Genomic DNA, 21,857 nt, shown 5'->3' on the forward strand with positions numbered 1-21,857 from the left:
ACTGACACCGATACTGACTCCACCTCGACAAACCTCGGACGCCAGTCCTACACAAAGCAATGCCCCAAACCGAACAATCAAGCGCACTAACTGGCATGACTTCAGATACGTGCGCACCAAATGCACTTCAACCCCCATAGACGACTTGAACACATGGGAAACTGACTGCTCGAAGACACCGCTAATGCCACGCCACCTCCACGGCTACCCAGGACGAGGATGGTCCTACTCCCGACACCAAACTCATTCACATGTGGGAGGCCCAGCGCAGTCTTCATTCTCACTGGCTCTGCCAAAAACACAATCAACCCCTCAAGCTCCGTCTCGTTCGCCTAAAGCGTGAGACCGAAGCTTACTCCGTCGAACTGAATCAGGAGGAATGGCACCAAATCTGCTATCGTCTTAACGGCCAGTTAGGATGCAAAAACTTGTGGTTCCTGCTCAGACATCTGCTGGAACCAACCTACACCAAATACACATCCTACAAAAACCTCATCCGCGCCATACACTCTTTTCACGGCACAAATGTGAAACTGCTCGCCACCCTGAAAGACGAATACATCAATACTTACACTGAAATCCCCATACCTTCAACATGGATGCTGACATCACGGCAGAAGTCCGCGCCGCCCTCAACCAGATTAAAACCACCGCGGCCGCCGGCAACAACCGCATAACCAAGAAGAAGCTCCCTAACCGCAAGGCCTGTCTAGCTGCCTCCTCAGAGTGAAAAGCACGATTGCTGCTGAACTGTACACGGGCCGCACGAGAGTGTACTGCAGCGAACCTAAGAAGGTTGCACTTTACAGCTGCAATTTTCTCTGTGTGCAATCATGGAGCCTCGCATTCAAGTGCGTGCAAATTATAAAGGCTCTGAAGCAGCCGTTTCTCCTCACTATGCTCATGGAGCCGATCATAATAGCTATGCCACGAACTTCCCGTTTAAGCATCTCCCAAGCTGCAAAGAATGGTACTGCCATGCTCAAGCAAGATTCCAAAGGTGTTCACTCTCGCTGCTTGAAGTCCTCTTCCTTTAGCAACGAAAACTTAAGCTTCCACAGTGACCACTGTGGCTTAAGTTTGGGACGGGCACATTCTCCAATCCGCGCAACGATCATGACATTCACAGAGAAAGAAACAGGCGTGACATCACTTGAAATACACTTGTTAAGGAAATACACCTGTTAAGACGCGAATTCGAGGCTCCACTAATAATTGTGAATGCGGATGACAATCCGGCATAAAATAATTCTGCGGTAATTGTGATAACCGATAAAATTCAAGCGCTCTTATCGGCCTTTCCACCTGTACCTTTCCGGTTGCATGGGTCGCACACGCAGGTAAAATCACCCATGCACACTACATACCGATCATAGTCTAGATGAGTTTCCATACTCTGAAAGAAAGCTGTGCAGTTTGGAAGAGCTGTCATACCCTGAAAGAAAACTGTGCAGCTTAATACGGGGCATGATGGTTTGCAATATCCTCATCGGGTGAAGCTACTAGGATATCGCCACAACCGAACACGCCCCGTGTTAAGTTGCAGAGCATTCTGGCGCTGTGCATTGCAGAGCATTGACTTCATCAACTTCCGTCTGCTCCATCCAGCGGCACCGCTCACTCTTCGTAGCCTTCTACGTAGAACAAATCCGTGTTTTCACACTGATTTCACAGGTAAAATTAGACCCACCCCCAAAGTTTGACGTTGGCCGATTTGGACCAAAATCAATATCTAATCCTAATTAGCCACCCCCGACACAGTGACGACGTCCAAATTTGGAGCGGTCCATTGACAAAATGCTATCGCTCGATCTTTAGCTATAACCTTGGTTAAACACTGCCCAACTGTTTTTCTTATAGAAACTATTCTGAGGAAAGAAGTCGGCTTTGGAGGCCTTTGTTTTGCTGTCCATTTAGAAACGATTTAAGACCATCTTTAACTGAGCTTGCCGGCGGTATAAGCTAAAACATTTTATTCTTAAAACGAGGCTGATAAAGCAGTAATAGATAACAAATCTTCGAATGTTTCTATTCAAGGATAAAGTCGGAAAGAGAATGGAAAGCTTTTAGAATTTTTATTAAATGATGCTTGTTACGTGAGAAATTTTTGCTCAGTTTGCAGGTAGCAAACAATGTGGCTTCTCTTTGAGATTCAGCAGCTCAGAAGCAGCACAGAAAAGCCTGCAAATCCCCGAAGTGCTATGGGGCGGATGCAGAAAAAAAAAGAAGCCTAAATTAGAGTGAGGTATTTTTGCGAAGCCAGGTATTTAGCTGCCTATTGCGAAGCCTACATAATAATCGTTACTGTGCCATTTATTTGCACCGCGCTCGCTCGAGTTGCATTACATTTAGTGCTGTTTTTCCCCACCTTCAACGCTTTTCAAGATGTGTTATTTATATACGCTTGACATAAAGCTCATTACTTTCCATTCTTAGTACACTTATCACTGTAGCCGCTATTACCGCGGTCACACCTTTTACATCATGCCCTTCACCTGTCGTTAGCCAAAGAAAGCTGTGAGTTTTCCCGTACGGAAATGTCATATCTGGTTTGATATGAAAAAATCCAGATATGAACAAATAGGGAATTGGGCATATAAGGTCTTATATGAATATACTGGCGTATATAGCCTGATATGCCCAATTCCCTATATACCATTATGTGAATGGAACTCATATATGTGCATATGGTCGTATATGTCCTGATATGCCCAATTCCCTATATATCCATATCATGACTGAACTCATATATGACAATATATGAATATATCTGGCATATATGGTCTGATATGCCCAATTCCCTATATAATCATATCATGATTGAACTCATATAAGGATATATCCGGCATATATGGCCTTATATGCCCAATTCCCTATATATCCATATCATGATTGAACTCATATATGGATATATCTGGCATATATGGCCTGATATGCTCCATTCCCTATATATCCATATCATGATTGAACTCATATATGGATATATCTGGCATATATAGCCTGATATGCCCAATTCCCTATATATTCATATATGGATTGAACTTATATATGGAAATATATGTATATATGGTCCTTATATAGCCAGATATGTCCTATCCTTATATGACCATATCTGATGGAGCCCATATATGGGATTTCTATATATGGTCTTTATATACCCAGATACGGCCAAATCCGTATATAGCCATATCTGCGAACAGTCATATATGGATGAATATACTTATATGGGCCATATATGGCCAAATATAGATAAATCTGTAATGTCCATATTTGGCTGGAGCTTATATATGGAGCTAGTTCTATATACGAACATATACTGACAGATCTGCACATAACCTTATATACTTTTGGTTAAATGTTGAGAGGAAATTTCCCCTAAGGCAGAGCAGACTTCCATTAAGGTATTAATTACTTATTCGCATCCATCCAAGCACAGTCATACACCATGTCCCCAGACCAGGACGAATCTTTTTAAGAAAGAGCAAAAGTTTCTGTGGAAGCTGTGTCAGGTCCCTTTGTAGCCGTGTGACTGCTTGGCGGAATGAAAATGAGTGATTACTCCCTTATTAAAACCTTATAAGCTTTCATACGGAAATATATAATAAATGACAGCCTATGTATATGTGCCCTCATACGGCGAGATCTACCGAAGGAGACGGTACAAAAAAAATTGAAGAAATCCAACGATTTGCGGCGCGCTTCATCTGCAATCTCTGCAAGCACCTAGGCTCCCCTTCTCCAATGTTGCAGGCTGCTACTATCACATTAGCCAATAAAGAGTGAACCTGGGGCGCGGCGTCTCCAAACAGTGATGGAGGGCGGCCAAACAAAAGATGTAATGAAATTAGTTACAACCACTGCAGAATGCTGTCATACATATGCCGTTTTCGCCACATGCAGACGTGAGCGACTGTGCAGTACGTCCTTACCGCTACTACTTCAGATATGTAATACAGCTTAAATTTTTGACGTAGATTTTTATTTTAAAACTTTGAGAGATACGTTGGTGCTGTGTCGGGGGGTTATACAGGATGGTTAATATTATGTAAGCGATAAACCTGATTTAATAGACAATTAATTAACTAACATTAACTAATGAACATTTTATTTTGATTCTAAGGGGCGATATTATGTTCCGAAATTAAAGGCCGTCATCGTAAAAGGTGAGCCCAGTTTCTAACTTTTTTTTTTAAATTGCTATAGGAGTTTGAAATATCGAGCGCCAGATTTTGCGCATTTCAAAGCTCGCTGAGTTGGTTTACCCGCATTGAAAATGCATAAAACTGTCGGTCACTTTTTTTATGCATCAAACACGGACACCGTTTGTGTATTTTATGATGTAGAAAAAGTTTCCTTGAATTCGGCGATGATACGACGCGCAGCGACGCGTTTATGAATATGCGAAGCGGACAAGGCAATTCACTGAGCTTGCAAGTGTGTATGTTCAGTATTTCGAACCACATTAACGATTACGAAAATTTAAAAGCTAAGGTTATCTTTCTTTACTGACGGCCTTCATTTTCGCGATACAGACTTACGTTCCAAAATCAAAATTATGAAAGCTGATTAGTTAAATATAATTAATCATTTTTCAGATTATTGAGCTTTATTACGTACATAATGCCCGTCTTGCTGTACGGCCCACCTTCACTGACCAAACCAACATATCTCTCGCACTTTGTAAAATAAAAATCTGTAAACGTTAAAAAATGTCATCCAATACATCTCTAAGCGCTGCTTTAAATTGAAAAACCACTCGGTTTTATACAGCTCTAAAGCTCCTGATAATCATATAGCATAGGTAACACAAGTAACACAAATACCACACAGAAATTGCGCAGGAAATTTTATTGGGGTACATTTAATGCTCTTGTGGTTCTATAGTTCTGTATGCTTCTTATCGTGGATGCTTTTCTTTCTCGCTCCTTATTTCGCTGAGTTTAGTGCCCACGGCCAGCAACAGCAGCTTTCCGGAGAGCTCCCGCGCCTTCTTGGTCGGCAGGGCCGTTGTGTAGGCTGCGTGGGAGATAATTTAGAGCGATAATGATATAAATCTGCGCAGAATTATGCACTGAATCTGAGACAGCCTACCGTAAAATCCATTGTGGGCTATTAAAGGTGCCCTGCGACGTACATAAAGCATGGGTACTTTAATCTTTGTATGCAGAGTAAGGGACATTGTGAGTCCCGAACGCGCAATGAGATCACCGAAATCATAATATTTGATATTTTAATCTTCGCTAGAAATGCTTGTTTCGAGCCGATGGTGTCGCAACGCGGCGGCCATTTGCGGCAGCGGAAATGAGGTGGCATCTAGATAGGGTGCTGCCTTTCTCATTGGTTGGGCGTCCAGTTTGCATATTGTTCCTTCATACTTGCGAAATGGATCCAAAATATTATGTCTCTGAGTACTGCAAGCTTTTTCGCATGCCACAAAAACTGGAAAGAAGCAGGGAAAGCGAACGAAAACTAACAAGAATACAGCTAGGGGCGACACTTTCGATTCCACTTCAAACCTTCATGGCGGCCAGCGCTGTTCAAAAAACGTTGGCTCAGACCAGAAAGCGCGCGCGTCGAGACCGGCCGTGACCATACCAAGACGGCAGCGAAAAAAAAGCCAGTCGACACACCTTGCCCAAAATGTGAAGAGAAAGGCCGGACAGGAGACGGGAGTCGAGTTTGGGGGGGAGGGGGGCTACCGCTGACAGCCTTACAGTCCGACTAAAAAAGTAAATTCGGGGAGCTTTCTTTGTCGTTAGTCGCCCCTGCCCTTACTACAGCGCCGCGTACACGGGGGGAAGACGCCGTCAAAATGCGCGGCTGTCTACAGCCCCGACAAAGCAACAACTGCATGCACGCTTCCGCTGCGTGGGCGCTAGGCGCGGTTCTGATTGGTAGCGCCCAATGTCGGTACTGGGTGAGTGAAATGGGAGAGTGAAATGCGTTTTCGTCTGAGCTTTTCATTTCGAATTTTCAGAGTGGAATAACTTTCGCTTGCATGCCCCGATTTCAATAATTCTTTTTGCTCTGGTCTCTGGAACGCATGATGAATCTATTTAATAATATCAACTGGTACAGAGCAAATCATCGCGATGCCCCTTTTTCGGGCTTTACCATTAAAGTTTCCTGGCACAACCGCGAACAGAAACAGGTATACGCCAATTGTTTCTGAAACACGTTCGTTCGCACTAACTACCCGAAATAAAACGCGTACCAGCTCTTCATTCCACTGCTCCTGCTTAGCTGTAGAGCGCAAGCCTTGTGGCAAATGTAATGGGGCCATTGTAACCTAATTGATACGCAGAACGCAGCAATGCTGATCCCGTGTTAAAATAGACTTAGCACTATTACTTACGACAATTAAAAGGGTTCAGTTCCTGACACGTGCATATGAGAGAATCCATTACAGCTTGCTGTCTACGTCTCGTTACTTAGAAAATACATCCCTAACTAGCCCCGCAATGTGCTTAGCGAGGTTAGTCTATGTTTTTTGCGTTACACAATTCATGTCATGCACTTGAACTACCGCTGGCAGGAACGCAACTCGGTGGCGGTAAAAATTTCGCTACTCAAAAATGAGAGATTACTCTCCGACTGCACATAGCCCAGCTTACAAATAAATCATGCATTATGATACCATTTAGCTTAATTTATAGCCCTATCATCGAAAACTGCCGACAGCATTGGCAAAGGTAAACAACAAAGCAATACGGGAGAAACAGTAAATGGTTGTTCACGCTTACCTGAAATATTGATTATTGCAGGCTCACAGAAACCTTGGTATTTCCCGCTCACTTGCACCCTGGATCCTTCCGATGGCTCATCATCCCATGCATGCTTGGCGCAGGTCATTTTAACGCCGTCAAAAGTGTCTTCTTCCTCAAAACGCACAAGTGTGGCGCTGTACCATGATTTCAAAGGGAAAACAAGTGGATGCAACAACGGGTATAACCGGAAATTGCTCGCCCGGCAGGAAAGTGCGTAGCACACTGCAGATTCCGGCTTCTAGCTCTGTGCAACAGACGACAGTCAAGGGTGGCGCCACCAATGCCTTCCTTAGCAGATATCTGTGCATATCTGTGCATGTCAGACATCGGCACCTGCGCACGGGCGCTCACGCGCGCGTCAGAAGCGGAGTCCGGTTTACAACAATGGGAGGACCGCGGGGGCTCTCGGGGACTCTTTTTCTTCATGGCTTGAAGCTCTTTCAGCCTCCCCTAAATTTTCTTGGAATCCTTGCAGATCCCCAACCATCTCTTGTTCACGGCTTGACATTTTTTTCAGTCGGCTCCCGAGGGGGAGCGAGCCAGCACCAGGAGCATGGAGTTTCATGCCACTTTTCGACGCCCGTCGCGGCACGTGCTGGGCGCGCAGGCGCTTCGCGTGTATGCCTTAGAAGTGTCCATCGAGATGGGGCTTTATATCGCGTGTATCTTTATCAAAATAAATATAACTAACGATACCCCTGCTGCGTCGTTGCTTGAAATCCCGTCGAACCGATCGCCACTCTAGTCGACGGAGCTTTGCGGAGATTGAGAAAAAGATATCTTAGCGGAAAGTTGAGCACTCTTCGGCGTCCGGCCGACATTCGACGGTTTCAAATGCTTACGAAATGCGAACAGAGACCGCCCCTGTGATTGGCGGTGGCCGTTATCTTGCCTCAGAGCCGCGTCCCGCAACTGCTTCGGCCCTCTTGATTTCGACATCTGCTGCTCACTTGTTTCTTCTCCTCTTTGTTTAGCACACTGCTTGCGTTGTCGCTAATTTAGTGCTTCAAGTTAATGACTCGTCATTCAGCATTTACAGCGTGCGCGTGAAATTTCAGCGGGAATACACAAATGTCGACTGCACTGCAGTACCACCGTTGTCTGCATACCTGTGATCGTTTGTATGGCATAAAACGCAAGCTATGTTAAATATTCCCTTTCTGATGCGCGGATTGTAACTGTACTTGTTTACAGAGCATGATCACTGCAAGAAGACCGGATGTTTGCGACGAAACACTTGATAGCCGGAGAACTGGCGCTTTCCGGTCGTGGTAGATCCGCTTTCTTCCATACCACAAATATTCGGTGCTGAACTGCTTTATCCAGAAGCATGTTCGACGATTAATCGCATCGACGAAAATGATCTCATTTGTTATCCACGAGCGGCGCCAGTGGTCGACTGTTGACGGCTCCCTAAAGCAATGCTCGGCATGCCGGGTGACACCGGTGCTTCCCGCTCGTTCTATTCGTCCTGCGATATCAGCAATCCTCCGCTAAGGGTTGCAGTTTCCAAAACTTCACTTATGACCATTTGCATTCGCCAAACTTGTGTATTCGCTCTCCACAAAAGCCGAGACCACATACGCGAACAATGCGGACTAGCGCTTATTCGTCGAAAGCAAGGGTCTCATCGAAGCAGCTAATGACGGCGCTGGAGAGCTCGGAAAGCGCCGTGATATGGTCTGGTTGCGTGCACAATGGAGTTCAATTCTAGAGACAAAAGCTATCTTTCTCTGATTTAGTATTTTTTGCAGTAATATGGGGAGTCATCATACTAAGACGCAAACAGAAGGATCGTGAGCGTCAGGTTCATTATAAGGTTCAGGCTGTACAATCCAGCCGGAATGAAACGCGAACACGCATATCGCCTTCTTTTTCTACATTGCAGAGAGGTGTTCACTTGCAGCCAGTTTAAAAATATGTACTTCGGTAGACCCTTCACCCAGACACAGGAATCAGGCTAGTTCTGCACTACAGTTGAAAGTAGACAGGCAAAATATTTTGTTTTTTTCACATGCGCTGTTCGCTTGCCATGCTGTAGACGGAACAAAATGGGCTATTAACATGTGACCAGTAAATAATATACATTGCATTTTTTTTCTCTCATGGTGTTTCGAATGGGGTTTTAATAGCCGGCTGGGATGTCGAAGTTAAGTATAGGCACCATGCGCTGCAGTTTGGCGAGCACGAGTGACGTCATCTGGGTAACAGGGAAGGGGGGGGGGGGAGGTGGACGTTGCTCTCTCGTTCAGTTTGCAGTCAGCTAGGAGAGCGCCAAGATATTCCCTCCCAAACGGTAAACAAATTTCGCTAATGATGGGAGGCTCGACCTACTGCTGTGTTTATATATCAAAATTAAAATTTCATCTCTTTTCATGGAGACCATGCATGCTTGCGCATGCATATGAGGGTCCACTGGAACGGAGTCTATTTTGGAGCTAAATTCATGAGTGCAAACTGGGAGCGGATTTACATAATCTGAGGTGTTTTCAAGGTGCCATCACTGGTAGGAGTCCTAGGAGTTGTTTTGTTTCTTTATGTAAAGAGAGGGAATGCGCTGAATAATAGGCAGTGGTTTTTGGGGGCGTTCTTGGAGAGGACATCTTTAGTTTCAGACTACGGTTTTTTATACATCTGTGTGGTTCAGCGGGTTAGGGCAGTTTCTTTTACATGCGTGCGTGCGCGTTGTGGGTACGATGTAGTTTTTCTGAGCGTGCTTATGCAGTTTTTCACGATGTTTCGCTTATAAGTTTTTCTGTATGGGTTTGTATCACGTTGCATAGAGCGGATTTAAAATTTTTATATTGATACCGGTGAATTCCCGCCATCTAAAATCCTTTTCTGGATCAATAGAAAAAAACTAGAAAATACATTACATTTTGTAACGTAATTTATTGAATTTTACATCGCTAAACCCTTCCTGAAGTTTACCATCACAATGCGATACATCATGGCCAAATTCCTTTGCTGTCCCTAATTAAATTAATGCCCTGAGGAAATACCTAACACAAAAGTCCTGTAACATACTCAGCAAGAAATGCTTAGTTTTTTTGTTTACTTACACCAATGCTTCTCTGAGCGGAATACATGTACATAAAACAAAGCAGTGTTCATCCTGAAGACATCTAGTATATAGCACTACCATTGTCTGTGTGTAGTAACGATGCGTTTTTCGCAATTCCAGCCGACCATGTTATGTATGTGGATGTTAGGTATGCGGCTGATTTCATTATGTGAGTGAATTAGACACCTGTCCTTCAATCTGCAAGGGCACTTAAAGGAGTATGGACACCTAACTTTTGGGTGCGTGTTTTCTTCTTTGTAATGATGCGTGAGGCATTATTATACATGGAGTACCACGTGGTGTTCCTACAACTGCTAAATAATTTATTACCGATTTTTTCTCTTGCTGTTTAAAGTTCAATAACTCAACTATGAGTGGGACGTCAGTGAGTGAGGCATGAAAAACTGCGATATAATCGCTGCGTCCTCGTTTTAATTCACTACAATGCTGAAACCAGTCAGCCAGCTTCACTATCCGGACTTGTAACTAATGTAAAACAGCGATTATATTGCACTTTTTTCATGCCTGCTTGTCATTTCCATTTTCGAAATTCTGTGTGGGCACGTCGCCGGCGGAGCGCATGAAGCCAGCAACGCCTCGACTGGTACCCGTGGTGATCGCGCTGCTGACACTCTCTTTCATTGTGAGCACGTGCCATCCTGCTCGTGGGTGCACAAAAGAGGGGTTGCCGCTCGTTGTGAGTCATGACTGGAATGCCGCGACGTTGAGGGAGTGAAGAAACGTATTGTTGTGTCGGGTGCTGCCACAATAGTTCTCACAACATCAACGGCCAACAGCAGCCCATGGAACTCTATAGATTTCCTGGACATATGTCCCACATTCCTGAAAAAAAAATTCAATACTCGAAATTTGTAATGTACTGCCGAGGAAATTTTGGAGGTAATGGTGAATCTTTTCGATGTGTAGCAAAATCTTGCAGAACTTTTCCATCGCTCGCATCGAGCGATAACAAAAACCTTAATAGCAAGACAGAAAAAAACAAAAACAATGCAAGCATGTCGACGGGAGGTTGGTATAGTGAAATCTTCCAGTGTATAAAAAAAATGCGTTCATACACTTTTTCCCATTCAAAAATGGTTTTCCTTGGAATTGTTGTCTTTGAAATGATTGAGAACGAGACGGCAAGCCTGGATAACTTCTGTGCGCAAGCTGAAGTAGGCGGTTTTCTCTTGCTAAATTGGTTTGGTATGTTGCGCGTGTGTATTATTTCTGACGAATTTTCATTGTAATTCACTAAGCATGCAGTGTTTAGTCGTACAGCTCGCGCTAAGGAAACAATTTTTTTTTTTTTGCCAGTAAAGCCCTCCGCCGGTCAGGTAACTCAAACAAATATTTTGGAGGCTGACATCAACAGCTGCGTTAGGCAGACGCGTGTGAGGCAAAGTCAGTGATCGCCTCATTGTTCCTTTGTGTGACGCCCGGCTCAATTTCCGAAGTTATTTTGCTAGATGTAAAAAATGTCTCAAAGTAAAAGTAGTAAAGATATCAGCTTGCACATGAGCGAGCGTTTGAATATGAGAGATGGCTCTGCAAATAAATTCTTTTGGGAATGCACGTGCGCTGCAATCGGCATTACATTAAATGTAACAACCACTGCATAGTAATTGACCAAACTAGAGCATTTTTTCTGTTAGCCGTCAGCCAGCATCTGGTAAACGCATTTCGCGCGTGTTTTGTTTTTCTTTTCAGCCTCGCCTATCTTTATTTTACGTCCAAATAAACACATACTCGTTATTATTCAGCGAAAAACGTAATGAAATTCCAACTATTTGGCAAAGAAAGTTGCGTACATCGAACTGCTCAGCTACCCAACAAAATTAAGTATTTTGCGAAAATTTCCCTGCCATAAAAAAAAAGGTATTAAGCTCGAATTCCGCGTCATAAATAAACTTGCCATTTTCTTGCGACACACATTTCGCCGCAACGGTGACGGCAGTTTCGTGAACAATCTGCTCCACGAAGTGGACCTGATGCACTGTCAGTTCTCTTTTTTTTTTCAAGTCGGCGCAGAAAAAAAAATCGCTGACCACTCTTTCTTGAAACCTACACCTGAGAGGGTACTGTCGCGATAGAAGGAAATGCGAACAGCGCGGCGCCTAATTCGAACATAAGTACGCTACAGACATGAATTCCAGTTTCGCAGTGCGTAGGCAACATGCTGTCCACATTATTTTCTATCGCCCTTGTACATTTTCCTAGTCCTCTTAATTTCGTCTGCGTTCTAGCACGAAGGAAAAAGCAAGCGTCAGCGCAAACAGATTTCCAGGCAGTCCAACACGTGTAAAGCATGTGCGGAACTGGTCTTTTTTCAAAAGAAAGGGCTCAATGGGAGGGGTGACAGGTCTGCCCGGTCAATTGTGGGGAGTCGCGGGAGACGCTGCTTTTCACTCGCGCTTGTAGCGCCCTTCTGCCAAGCTCTGGTTCCCTCGGCGTGCCTTCCGGAGCGAAAGAAAGAGAGAAAGTGACACGGAGCTGGACTAGCCACCCGCCAGCTATCTTCTAACTGAGCACTGCCGAAGGCGGCAATGTGTCGCTTTTCTGCTGTTCTGGGAGGGGGGTTCTCGAGGGTCCGCTTTTTCACCGCCTCAGCAGCGTCATCTCTCGCTCAGTAGGGTAAGGAACATTTTGCCGTGAGTGGTGGCTGACCGTGGACACAGCGGCGACTCATTTATTACGCAAATAAAGTATGTCTTGCTTCCCCGTGACTGCCGGTCTCAGAACTGGCATCTGAATATCGGCCGGCAGGGGAGGGTGGATTATGAAGGGAAGAAAAAGTTGAGGTGAAAAGAAACAGACCAACGCGCATAGTATCAAAAACTATTTGCAGAAGATTTTTTACAAACTGTTCAGCTGTGGCACAACAGTCGGAGTAGAATGGCGAGCTTGGTCAGTACACCACGGAGACTCGGCGGCGCGGAACAGGCGATGGGTAAAAGATTTGCGTGCAGCTGTGGAGTTTTTCTCGTCTGCATTGTAAACGTTTTGCTGGCAACTCTAGATAGATGAATTTCCAAACATTTTGTATTTTTTCTCTGACAATTATACCAGAGCGTTTTAATCTTCATCCCTGTGCCGCAAGCAGCGATGTGTTATTTAGGCTCCTGGACAAGAAATGCCTGTATGCTGCAGCGGTTTTGCAAACGTTTATAGTCTGGCATTACCGCAAACAATGCAGGTTTCCCCTTCCTTAAGAACGACATAGTTTTGGGGAACAGCGCCCAAAGAAGGAACGTACACCGCACCACCGGCTTGATGGTTTGAGTATTCATCATGTTTGCGAAAGGGCTGAGTTCGATCCCCAAGCGCTTGTTGTACGTTCGGGACTCTATAATCTATCAATGTTCCTAGAAACTATGATTTCGATCGCAACCAACTCGCTGGACTTGTAATCCGCTTATTTAGACCCAGTCAGGAAGGTTCAGTTCGTCAGGAAGGTTTGAAGTCCACCGAAGATAGAAAGCGCATATATGCATGTATTAGTGCATTTAAATCATAGCAAAGTTTAATGTGATTTATAGCACTGTACTTTAATTCACATTAATTAAACACCACTACGTAATAGCAGTCTAATTTTATTGAAGCCGCAATCATAAAAAGCTTAGTATCTTGTGCGGTGTGTTTCACCATCTTAATTAACCAATAATATCATGTTTGACACAAAGTTAATTATTTAAGTTCGGAAGTATATGGCACAAGAATCCCATATATGAGGTCGGATATGTTCCATATATGCGAGATTGTTTCCATATAAGGATTTGAAGGTCCCCATATAAAGAAAGAGCATCTATATAAGGACGCAAATACCACTATATATAGCAGTATATGGCACTATATAAGGTACCTTATGGCCGTATCTGCCCGTATTTGTGGTCTTATACACCCATATATAGCCGTATATTGCGGCATATCAGGTTTCCCATGGTCATATCTGGCCGTATATACGACCATATATGGACCTATTTAACTGTATATGATCCCATATATGAGTATATACAGCCATATATAAAATATATCTGGCCCATATCTGCCATTTTCGTAAGGGTTCATACGGCAGGCTCTGAAACTCACCGCAAATGCACAAGATGCAAACTGAATAGCAGTCAAAACCACTAGCGAACTTGCCACAATCCAGTTGTGACTTAGCGCATTCACTGAGCGCTACCGAAGGGACGTCTGGCTTCTCTCAGCAGTCAATGATTTCACAAAGGAATTTGGAGACAGGGACGTTAGGTGATTCCCAGGCGTTTGAGTTATAGCCGTGCTTTCTATCATCATTGGCACTTAGTGGCTGCCTGTTTACTGTGATTGTCTGTTGAAGACGAAAATGTTTTACGGTTCTCATTAGCTGAAGCCTACAAGCAGCTTCTTTTTCAAGCTTCAGGATTTTCACTTAAAATGCGCACAGAGGCGTACTTCCTGCCTTGGTATATTTCGAAAACTGCAACGATTGAGCAGTCTAACGTAATGACTTCTTTCTTCGAAACAGCAACCTCATTGCGGACGTGCCGAGTGTTTTAGGAGTCGAAACGGGCGTTCTCTTAACGCACTTAGTACGTGCAATGGTGCAAGAAAAAAGAAAATTGACAGGTAATTCGTTGCAGAGAGATGATTTTCCTCAGTCGTTCACATTCCGTATCGGTTCGTCTGCAGTCCAGAGATAACGTGTGTTGGCCTTATAAGTGCTACTTCTTGCCTCATTCAGCGCAGGTTATTCCATGAATGCGTGTGCAGAAGTGCGCTCCATGGTTACCTGCATTATGCTACCTTCTTTCATGGAGTTTAATCCTTGCGCTACCCAATCTGACATTACTGGTCTTAGTAGCGCGTCCTGGTGTGAGCACACCCCACCCTATTTCAGGTTGATGTTTTACGCTAGTGCTTCTGCTGAGCGATTTGCCGTTCACCTCGGAATTAACCACCTCAGTTTCCTCCTAGATTGAAGCGTCTTACCTGGCGCGATCTCTGGGTTATAGGTTTACAAAAGGCTTGTCCTCAGTCCCGCTGCCGAGAACTTGAACTTCTATCCTATAGTTGTGTGTGGTGCGCCGCGGTTTGCGTGTTCTAATAAAGTTATTTTTGCGAGCAAGAGTTTTGTTCCATAATTTCGCACAAATCTTTATAAATTACGAGCTCCGAGTCGCTACTGCCGGAAACAAGCACAGGCAGCCTCAGCAAGGCTTCCTGTCCATGCAAGCCTAGGTAACAGTAAAGACCAGTGCAGTGGGGCCGCAGTCTGATAAGTGGAAAAAACAGCGCACTTTATTTTTAGTTGCAAAGTTGACAATTATTCTACGTCTACGTTTCATCCGTTCATTAATCCCTTTTCTAGATAAAACAGCGGACAAGCTGTCAAAAATAACTGGTGTGTTAAGTAAGCTGCGCTATTTTCTGCCACAAAAAGTGAAACTAATTCTTTATAATTCCATGTTTGCTTCCTTTTTAAACTACTGTTTCAATGTGTGGAGAACTACCACACTCTCAAACTTAAACAGGTTACTTGTAATCCAGAAACGAGCCATAAGAAGCATTGCAAGCATCCCCTGCGAGGTTACGACAAAACCCCTTTTTAATGCCTTCCACATAACTCCAATACACGAGCTATATAATGTCTACTTAATAAAACGATATAGGAGAAGTAATACCTACCGTAATTTTCTTGAAACTTTGTCTCAACTAACACCTAGTGAACACACTCATGCCATAAGAAACCGCGATATAAGGTTCATTCCCCAAATACGAACTAAGTATGGACGTCAAATGCTCAGCTACCACTTGCCATTATTGCTAAATGCTTTGTGTTAGTCTTACAAACCAGTATTTTTGCATCCTATTTCTTTTGCTGTTTTTGTCTCTTTTTATCTCTTTTTATTTATTTTTTTCCGAGTCAGATGTGTCTCGCTTATTTTTCCTCAAACGCAATTATTTTGTTAGTTGCTGCCAATATATGTAGTTAAACAAACCTTGAAACCTTGTACGGGGGCGCAGGCGCGCAATCAAGCTCCAGTGAGAGCTTTTTGTCTGCGCCCCTAATGTCTGGATGATGTAAATAAAGATTTGATTGATTGATTGAAGATGGTAGCTACGGCTAAAGTGAAAGATTTCGACGTCCGGTCAAATCAGTTACTCTTCCGCCGCGATCAATACATTAGGCCTTTCTAAACTAATCTCATTGATCGAGACATCTTCAAAAGTGACGTACTCAATATCTTAATAAAGAGATCCTGATGTTCTCCAACATTCTTAGCGAATATTTTACACCGACAGCTATAGCAGAGTGGTATTCTGGTGTTTGTCGCGTCGTAGTCATATAGTAGTCGTTCTTTAACGCGTGCCCTACATGGTCTTTCATTTCCAGTATAATAAAAGAAAATGTTAAGAACGCCATTGCGCAATTGCCCTACTGTATGGTAGCGGTGCAAAAAGTCTTTTGAAATAATAAAGCGAGCTCGCTGAGAGTATACATGTGAGTGGTCGACACCGCTGTCAAAAAAGTCTCGAAAGTGCGGCAGCACATTCCTTCCAGCATGGAATGCACGCGCCGAAAGGCAGGCAGAGACAGACAATTAGGACGGAGCTGTTATTCAGCCATTACACAGAAGAAACAAGAAAGCAACAGGAAGTAGTGAGGTCGCATAGTTCCAAGCAACCTCCGCATTATTGCTTGCATCATTTTGTAGCACGTCGATCTGAGCGGCAGCCGCTCACTTGGGCACGGTCAGGGCGCAAGTTGAGTTCGCTCAAAACACGGATGGTAAGGCTACAGTATTGTTGCTCCTTAGCGCAGGCATGGAGTTTTTGTTGCATATTCATGAGCATTTGTTGCTGTTTTTGTTGCATTGGGGACTTTATTTAAACCCGAGAGTGAAATAATTAGCATGTGCACTTCCCTCTAAGATAGAAGGAAAGAGCCAATTTTCTGAAAAATGCGAATTTTGCTGTCTTCACTAAAGGTCGAAATGGCTTTGAGATATTAGAAGCCTTGAAGGGCAAATTTAAAAACAAGAAAAAGACTTTTTTTCCTAATTTATTATACAATGGGATTTAACTGAATGATCAGACCTTGTTGCCCTTCATGTACAGTAAATTTTTTAACACTGAAAGCCCTATTCAGGGACAAGAGAGGAGTTGTTTGATCGCAAGCATACACGCCATAAGAGCACGGAGGGGGTAGGTTTGCTTGTTATCAGCAGCAAAGGTGCATACTGTTTGCGGTAACGAGAAAAAATGAATCAAAGCGCGCGTCGTTAAAGTGGATCCAACGCTGATACCAAATACTGAACGGGCGGATCCGACAGTTTTGTTTGGAAATAGTGCAGCCCCATTCTAGGGGCTGGAGTGGGTACATAAAATGTAGTTAGCAGAGGTATTTTATCAATAAGTGCACCAGTGCGCTGTAATCTATCAGCTTTCACTCAGTAGAAGAAAGCTTAAGTGTTGGTCGTACACAGCCTAATCATATATTGGCGTTAGCAATTACATTTACATTATGTGACTGCCAGCTCAGTTTTGAAAAAAAAATTACAACTCTCAAATAGCTGCATTATTTATTGAATAAGAATGTTGCCTTGTAATGTGTAATCAAATATTAATGGCTGATATTTTTATGATATATTCATCCTCACTGATTTCTTCGGGTTTACCAGCTTTCAATGCACTTCGAACATTCTCACACAAAAAGTTTCAATATTGAAAAGCTGTAATGTACTGTTAAAAAATATTGAAGGTTATGGTCCACTCTTCCGACGTGTAGCCAAATCATTCCTTCGAGCCATTGAAACGCTTTTGACGATCGCACTATCGTTAAACGCGAAAAAATGCAAGCCTGTCAACGAGAGATCTGCGGGTACAATAACTCTTTTAATGAAATCTCGCAATATGTGAAAAAATTGCGCTCATACAATATTTTTCATTGAAAAGTGATTAAGTCCAGAATTTCTGGGCTGGCTTTGAGAAAAAAATCTTTAGGACATATTTGCTTTTTAACGCATCTAACGCCAGCTAAAATTGAACAATGTTCTCTTGTGCATGTCTAGAAAAATGTAAGACCCAGCACAGAGAGAGCCCTGCGGTACCCCTAGATTTGCATGTGTTATACTTGGCTTATTCTCTAGGATATTTAGAAACTAACGTTGGTTTGTTTTGGCGGATACAATGCAGGTAAAAATGGTAGTAATTCTCAACAGAGATTTCAGTTGCGTAATATTTAATGATTAACCATGTACAAAGCTTTAAATCTACGAAAACTATGCCGGTGTCTGTTTCTTGCCCGTCATGATACAAAATATAATGCACTGTTCTCACCTGCTGCATGATGGTAGAGAAGCCGTGCCAAAAGCCAAGCTCTGAAGGGACCTTTACGTGGCCACAAAAAACTTGATCTGTCGGGTCTGAAGCCCCCTAGAACTTTGTGAAATGCACTTGGTTCCAAACTAATAATGAAGAGTTTGCACAAATAACATTATTTAAATAAATAAATAGGTGCAACAGAAAAACATTTGAGGACCGCCACATTACAGCAAACAATATGCCTTTTGGTTCCCCAAATTGCAGTTTCCTACACTTTTAAAATCTTTAACACAATTCATTACTTTCGTGCTGAAACTACCCCGGAATAAGGGTACCGTGCGGGAGAGCAGCCGATGGAAAGGGATGTAAATGAACTTTGCAAAAGCATTTTCTCATATCACATCGTTGGCCCATAGGGGCATGAGCGCCGTGCCGAAAGTAAATGCGCTGCTTAGGCTCTCGTTTGCCACCTGTACGAGAACACTGCCCCCTGCGCTATTTCATGGTTGAATGTACATGCCTGTGTTCAAATGTGCTTAGCGCAAGGACCGAGAGTGGAATGTATTGAGAGAGAAAGGACGAGTACAATGCCGCCAAAGTGCATATGGGCGAACAGCACGAACGTTAGAAAAAAGGCGGTGACGGGTCCATGTATACAGCGTGTGCGGCGGATTGCTCTCACCGAAGAATAAGCGCACAGCCAAGAGCAGCGCTCGCAACGGACTGCATGAACATGAGGAAAACGATACGATATAAGCGCCCGGAATGCACTCGCAGAACGTCGCGGCCTTGCCTGTAACAGTGCAGCGTGCTAGGCCCGTAGTTGAAGCGAGGCAAGTGCAACGGTCCAAACAGTCGGTAGATGAGCGGCACGCAGAGCTAGGCTGAAGGCACCGATGGCAATACCTGCGGCTCACCAACGGAAACCATCAGACGGCGACTAGCAGTAATGCTAACATTCTATATTATATCAAAATGACGAGAAGCTAAGCTCCCCGAGTAGAGTCCCTAGTTCGTGCAGCATCAGTCCTGTCCATTAGTCATTGCTACGCAGTGGGCATTGTGTACAAAGCTACAAAAGCGAACTTAAAGCGTCATTTGCTGGGCAAGGAATTTGGAATCGGTTCGACTTGTGTGAAGAATATTGTTACGTGGCAGGAGGCGTTCACGCCACGAAGAACACTGGTGCACTCACGCTGAACAGAACACAAGCACAGGGCGCACCGGATGCCAAAACACAGGCCACCGTCCAGGATTCGGAGCCCGAGCACGCGCCAAGCACCCTCTCACTTCGTCGGCCTCATCTTCTCTGAGTCGACCCGTAGCATGACCCCCGGGCGCAAAAGCACCGTCGCGGTGCTGCTTAGCGAGTGTCAGAAGAAGGTAGGTGGTAGGGCTTGAGGCGCGACACGTGCACAATATCGGAGGGTGGAGTACGGGAAGTGCACTCGGGGAAGGCAGGCTCAATCTCGTATGTGACGGCTGTGACTTGGCGCAGCACACGATACGGGCCCACATATCGAGAAAGAAGCTTTTCCGAGAGCCCTACACGGCGAGAAGGCACCCAGAGCAATACAAGGGACCCAGGCAAGAAGGCACTGTCCAGGTGGCGGCGGTTATAGTGCTGTTGCTGAGAAGCTTGGGAGGCTTGCAAGCGGGAACGGGCGACTTGGCGAGCATGGTCGGCATGGGCAATGGCTTCACGGGCGTATTCAGAATGTGGGGGACGAGATGTTCGATACAATGTGTCAAGCGGCAGTTGAGGCTCGCGGCCGTACAGGAGGTAAAACGGAGAGTAGCCGGCAGTGTCGTGGCGGGATGAATTATATGCAAATGTAACGTATGGGAGTGCGACGTCCCAGTCTCGGTGATCAGAGGAGACGTACATGGCGAGCATGTCGGTAAGCGTGCAATTGAGTCGCTCAGTGAGGCCATTAGTTTGGGGGTGGTAAGCGGTCGTCAACTTGTGCTTAGTTGAGCACGCGCGAAGAATGTCGTTTACCACTGCTGAAAGGAAGGTGCGGCCTCGGTCGGTGAGCAGTTGGTGGGGTGCTCCATGATGAAGAATGACATCCTGAAGAAGAAAGTCGGCGACATCAGCGGCAGTACTCGTGGGGAGCGCACGTGTTATCGCGTACCGGGTGGCATAGTCTGTGGCTACTGCAACCCATCTGTTCCCAGAAGTGGACTCAGGAAAGGGGCCGAGAAGATCCAAGCCGACACGGTAGAACGGCTCCGGAGGGATGTCAATGGGCTGAAGATAGCCAGCGGGAGCAGATGCAGGGCGCTTGCGACGCTGACACTCATCGCAAGAACCAACGTAACGGCGCACTGAGCGGTAGAGGCCAGGCCAGAAGAACCGACGGCGGATGCGGTCGTAGGTGCGAGTAACGCCTAGATGGCCAGCAGTCGGGAGGTCATGGAGTTCGTGGAGACCGACTGTTCGTAAGTGCTTCGGGACGACGAGGAGAAGGTCAGGACCAGTTGGTTGAAGATTCCGGCGGTATAAAATACCATCAACGAGAGCAAAGCGGTTCAGTGAAGGGTCAGTGTGGGCGGACGTTAGGCGATCGATGATGGAGAGAAGCTCCGCATCCCGACGCTGTTCTTCGCCGATAGTTATAAACGGCGATAGAGAGAACAGGTCAATAGCGCTTGCGCTCGTCACAGTATTAGTGTGGGCAACAGGGTAACGAGAGAGGCAGTCGGCATCTTTGTGCAACCGTCCGGACTTGTAGATCACAGCGTAGTCATATTCTTGGAGTCGTAGCGCCCAACGACCGAGGCGACCGATAGGATCCTTCAGAGAAGAGAGCCAGCACAGTGCGTGATGATCTGTAACAACTGTGAATGGCCTGCCATATAGGTAGGGTCGAAATTTGCCAACAGCCCAGACGAGGGCCAAGCACTCTCTTTCGGTAATGGAGTAGTTGTTCTCGGAAGGGGATAGGAGGCGGTGTTGGGACTGGGGCATCCCACTTCTGCCACCACTGTTGGGACTGGGAGTCCGAGCTAGGAAACGGTCGAGGCGACGGTGAGTCAAATGGACTTTATGTACAGTATGTACAAGGGCTTTTACATGATACAAGGGCCAAGAGCACCACGGGCAGCACAAAGACGAAGGGCGGCCCCGGCGGCGAGCGTAGCTCCGGCGTGATGGCTCTTCTGCTGCCCGTCTGCTGCTCGGGTTCAGCGCGGCTCCGTTTTTATAGCCGCTGGTAACGGTTACGGCAGCCAGCCGTTCAAATTCTCCAATCACTGGCCACCGTTCAAATTAGACCAATGGTCGAGAGCCGGCGAGCGTCGGAGGAGTTCGCACCGACGGAGAGGAGGAGAGGAGGAAGGGTCCGTGTCGGCGCCGCGGCGGCGGGATGAGTCACGCTGCATGTCGCGACTTGTCCGAGAAAGTCTGGGCCTGCTTTGAGCGCCGGCGGGCGCGCAGCGCTGGTTTAGACAGGCCCGCCAGCGAAATGTGGGCTCCGGCACTACAGCACCACCGCCGCCAGACAATGCGCCACGAAGACGAGCTACTTCCGCGTGGCTCGGATGCGGGGCGCGCTCGTACGCCAGGCTCCTCCAAGTTCTCGTCCGGTGTTCAGCCGCAGGTAGCTCCAGGCTCCTTTCCGAGAACGGGTCCCGCTCGCCAGGACACGATCACTACTCCGCAGCTTTGTCGCCCAGGTGACTGGATCAGCCTCGCTCGGTCCTTCGAAAGAGCT

The 21,857-nt window shown here is 45.5% G+C and overlaps 1 pseudogene; it reads right to left on the reverse strand.

Annotated features, from left to right (window-relative positions):
- The window catches only part of LOC149370789 (uncharacterized), a 171,571-nt pseudogene that overhangs the window by 121,449 nt on the left and 28,265 nt on the right, over nucleotides 1-21,857 (reverse strand).

This window comes from Amblyomma mixtum, chromosome 1 (genome assembly GCF_055824585.1).
Source record: "Amblyomma mixtum isolate Tamu chromosome 1, ASM5582458v1, whole genome shotgun sequence".
Classification (NCBI taxonomy): domain Eukaryota; kingdom Metazoa; phylum Arthropoda; class Arachnida; order Ixodida; family Ixodidae; genus Amblyomma; species Amblyomma mixtum.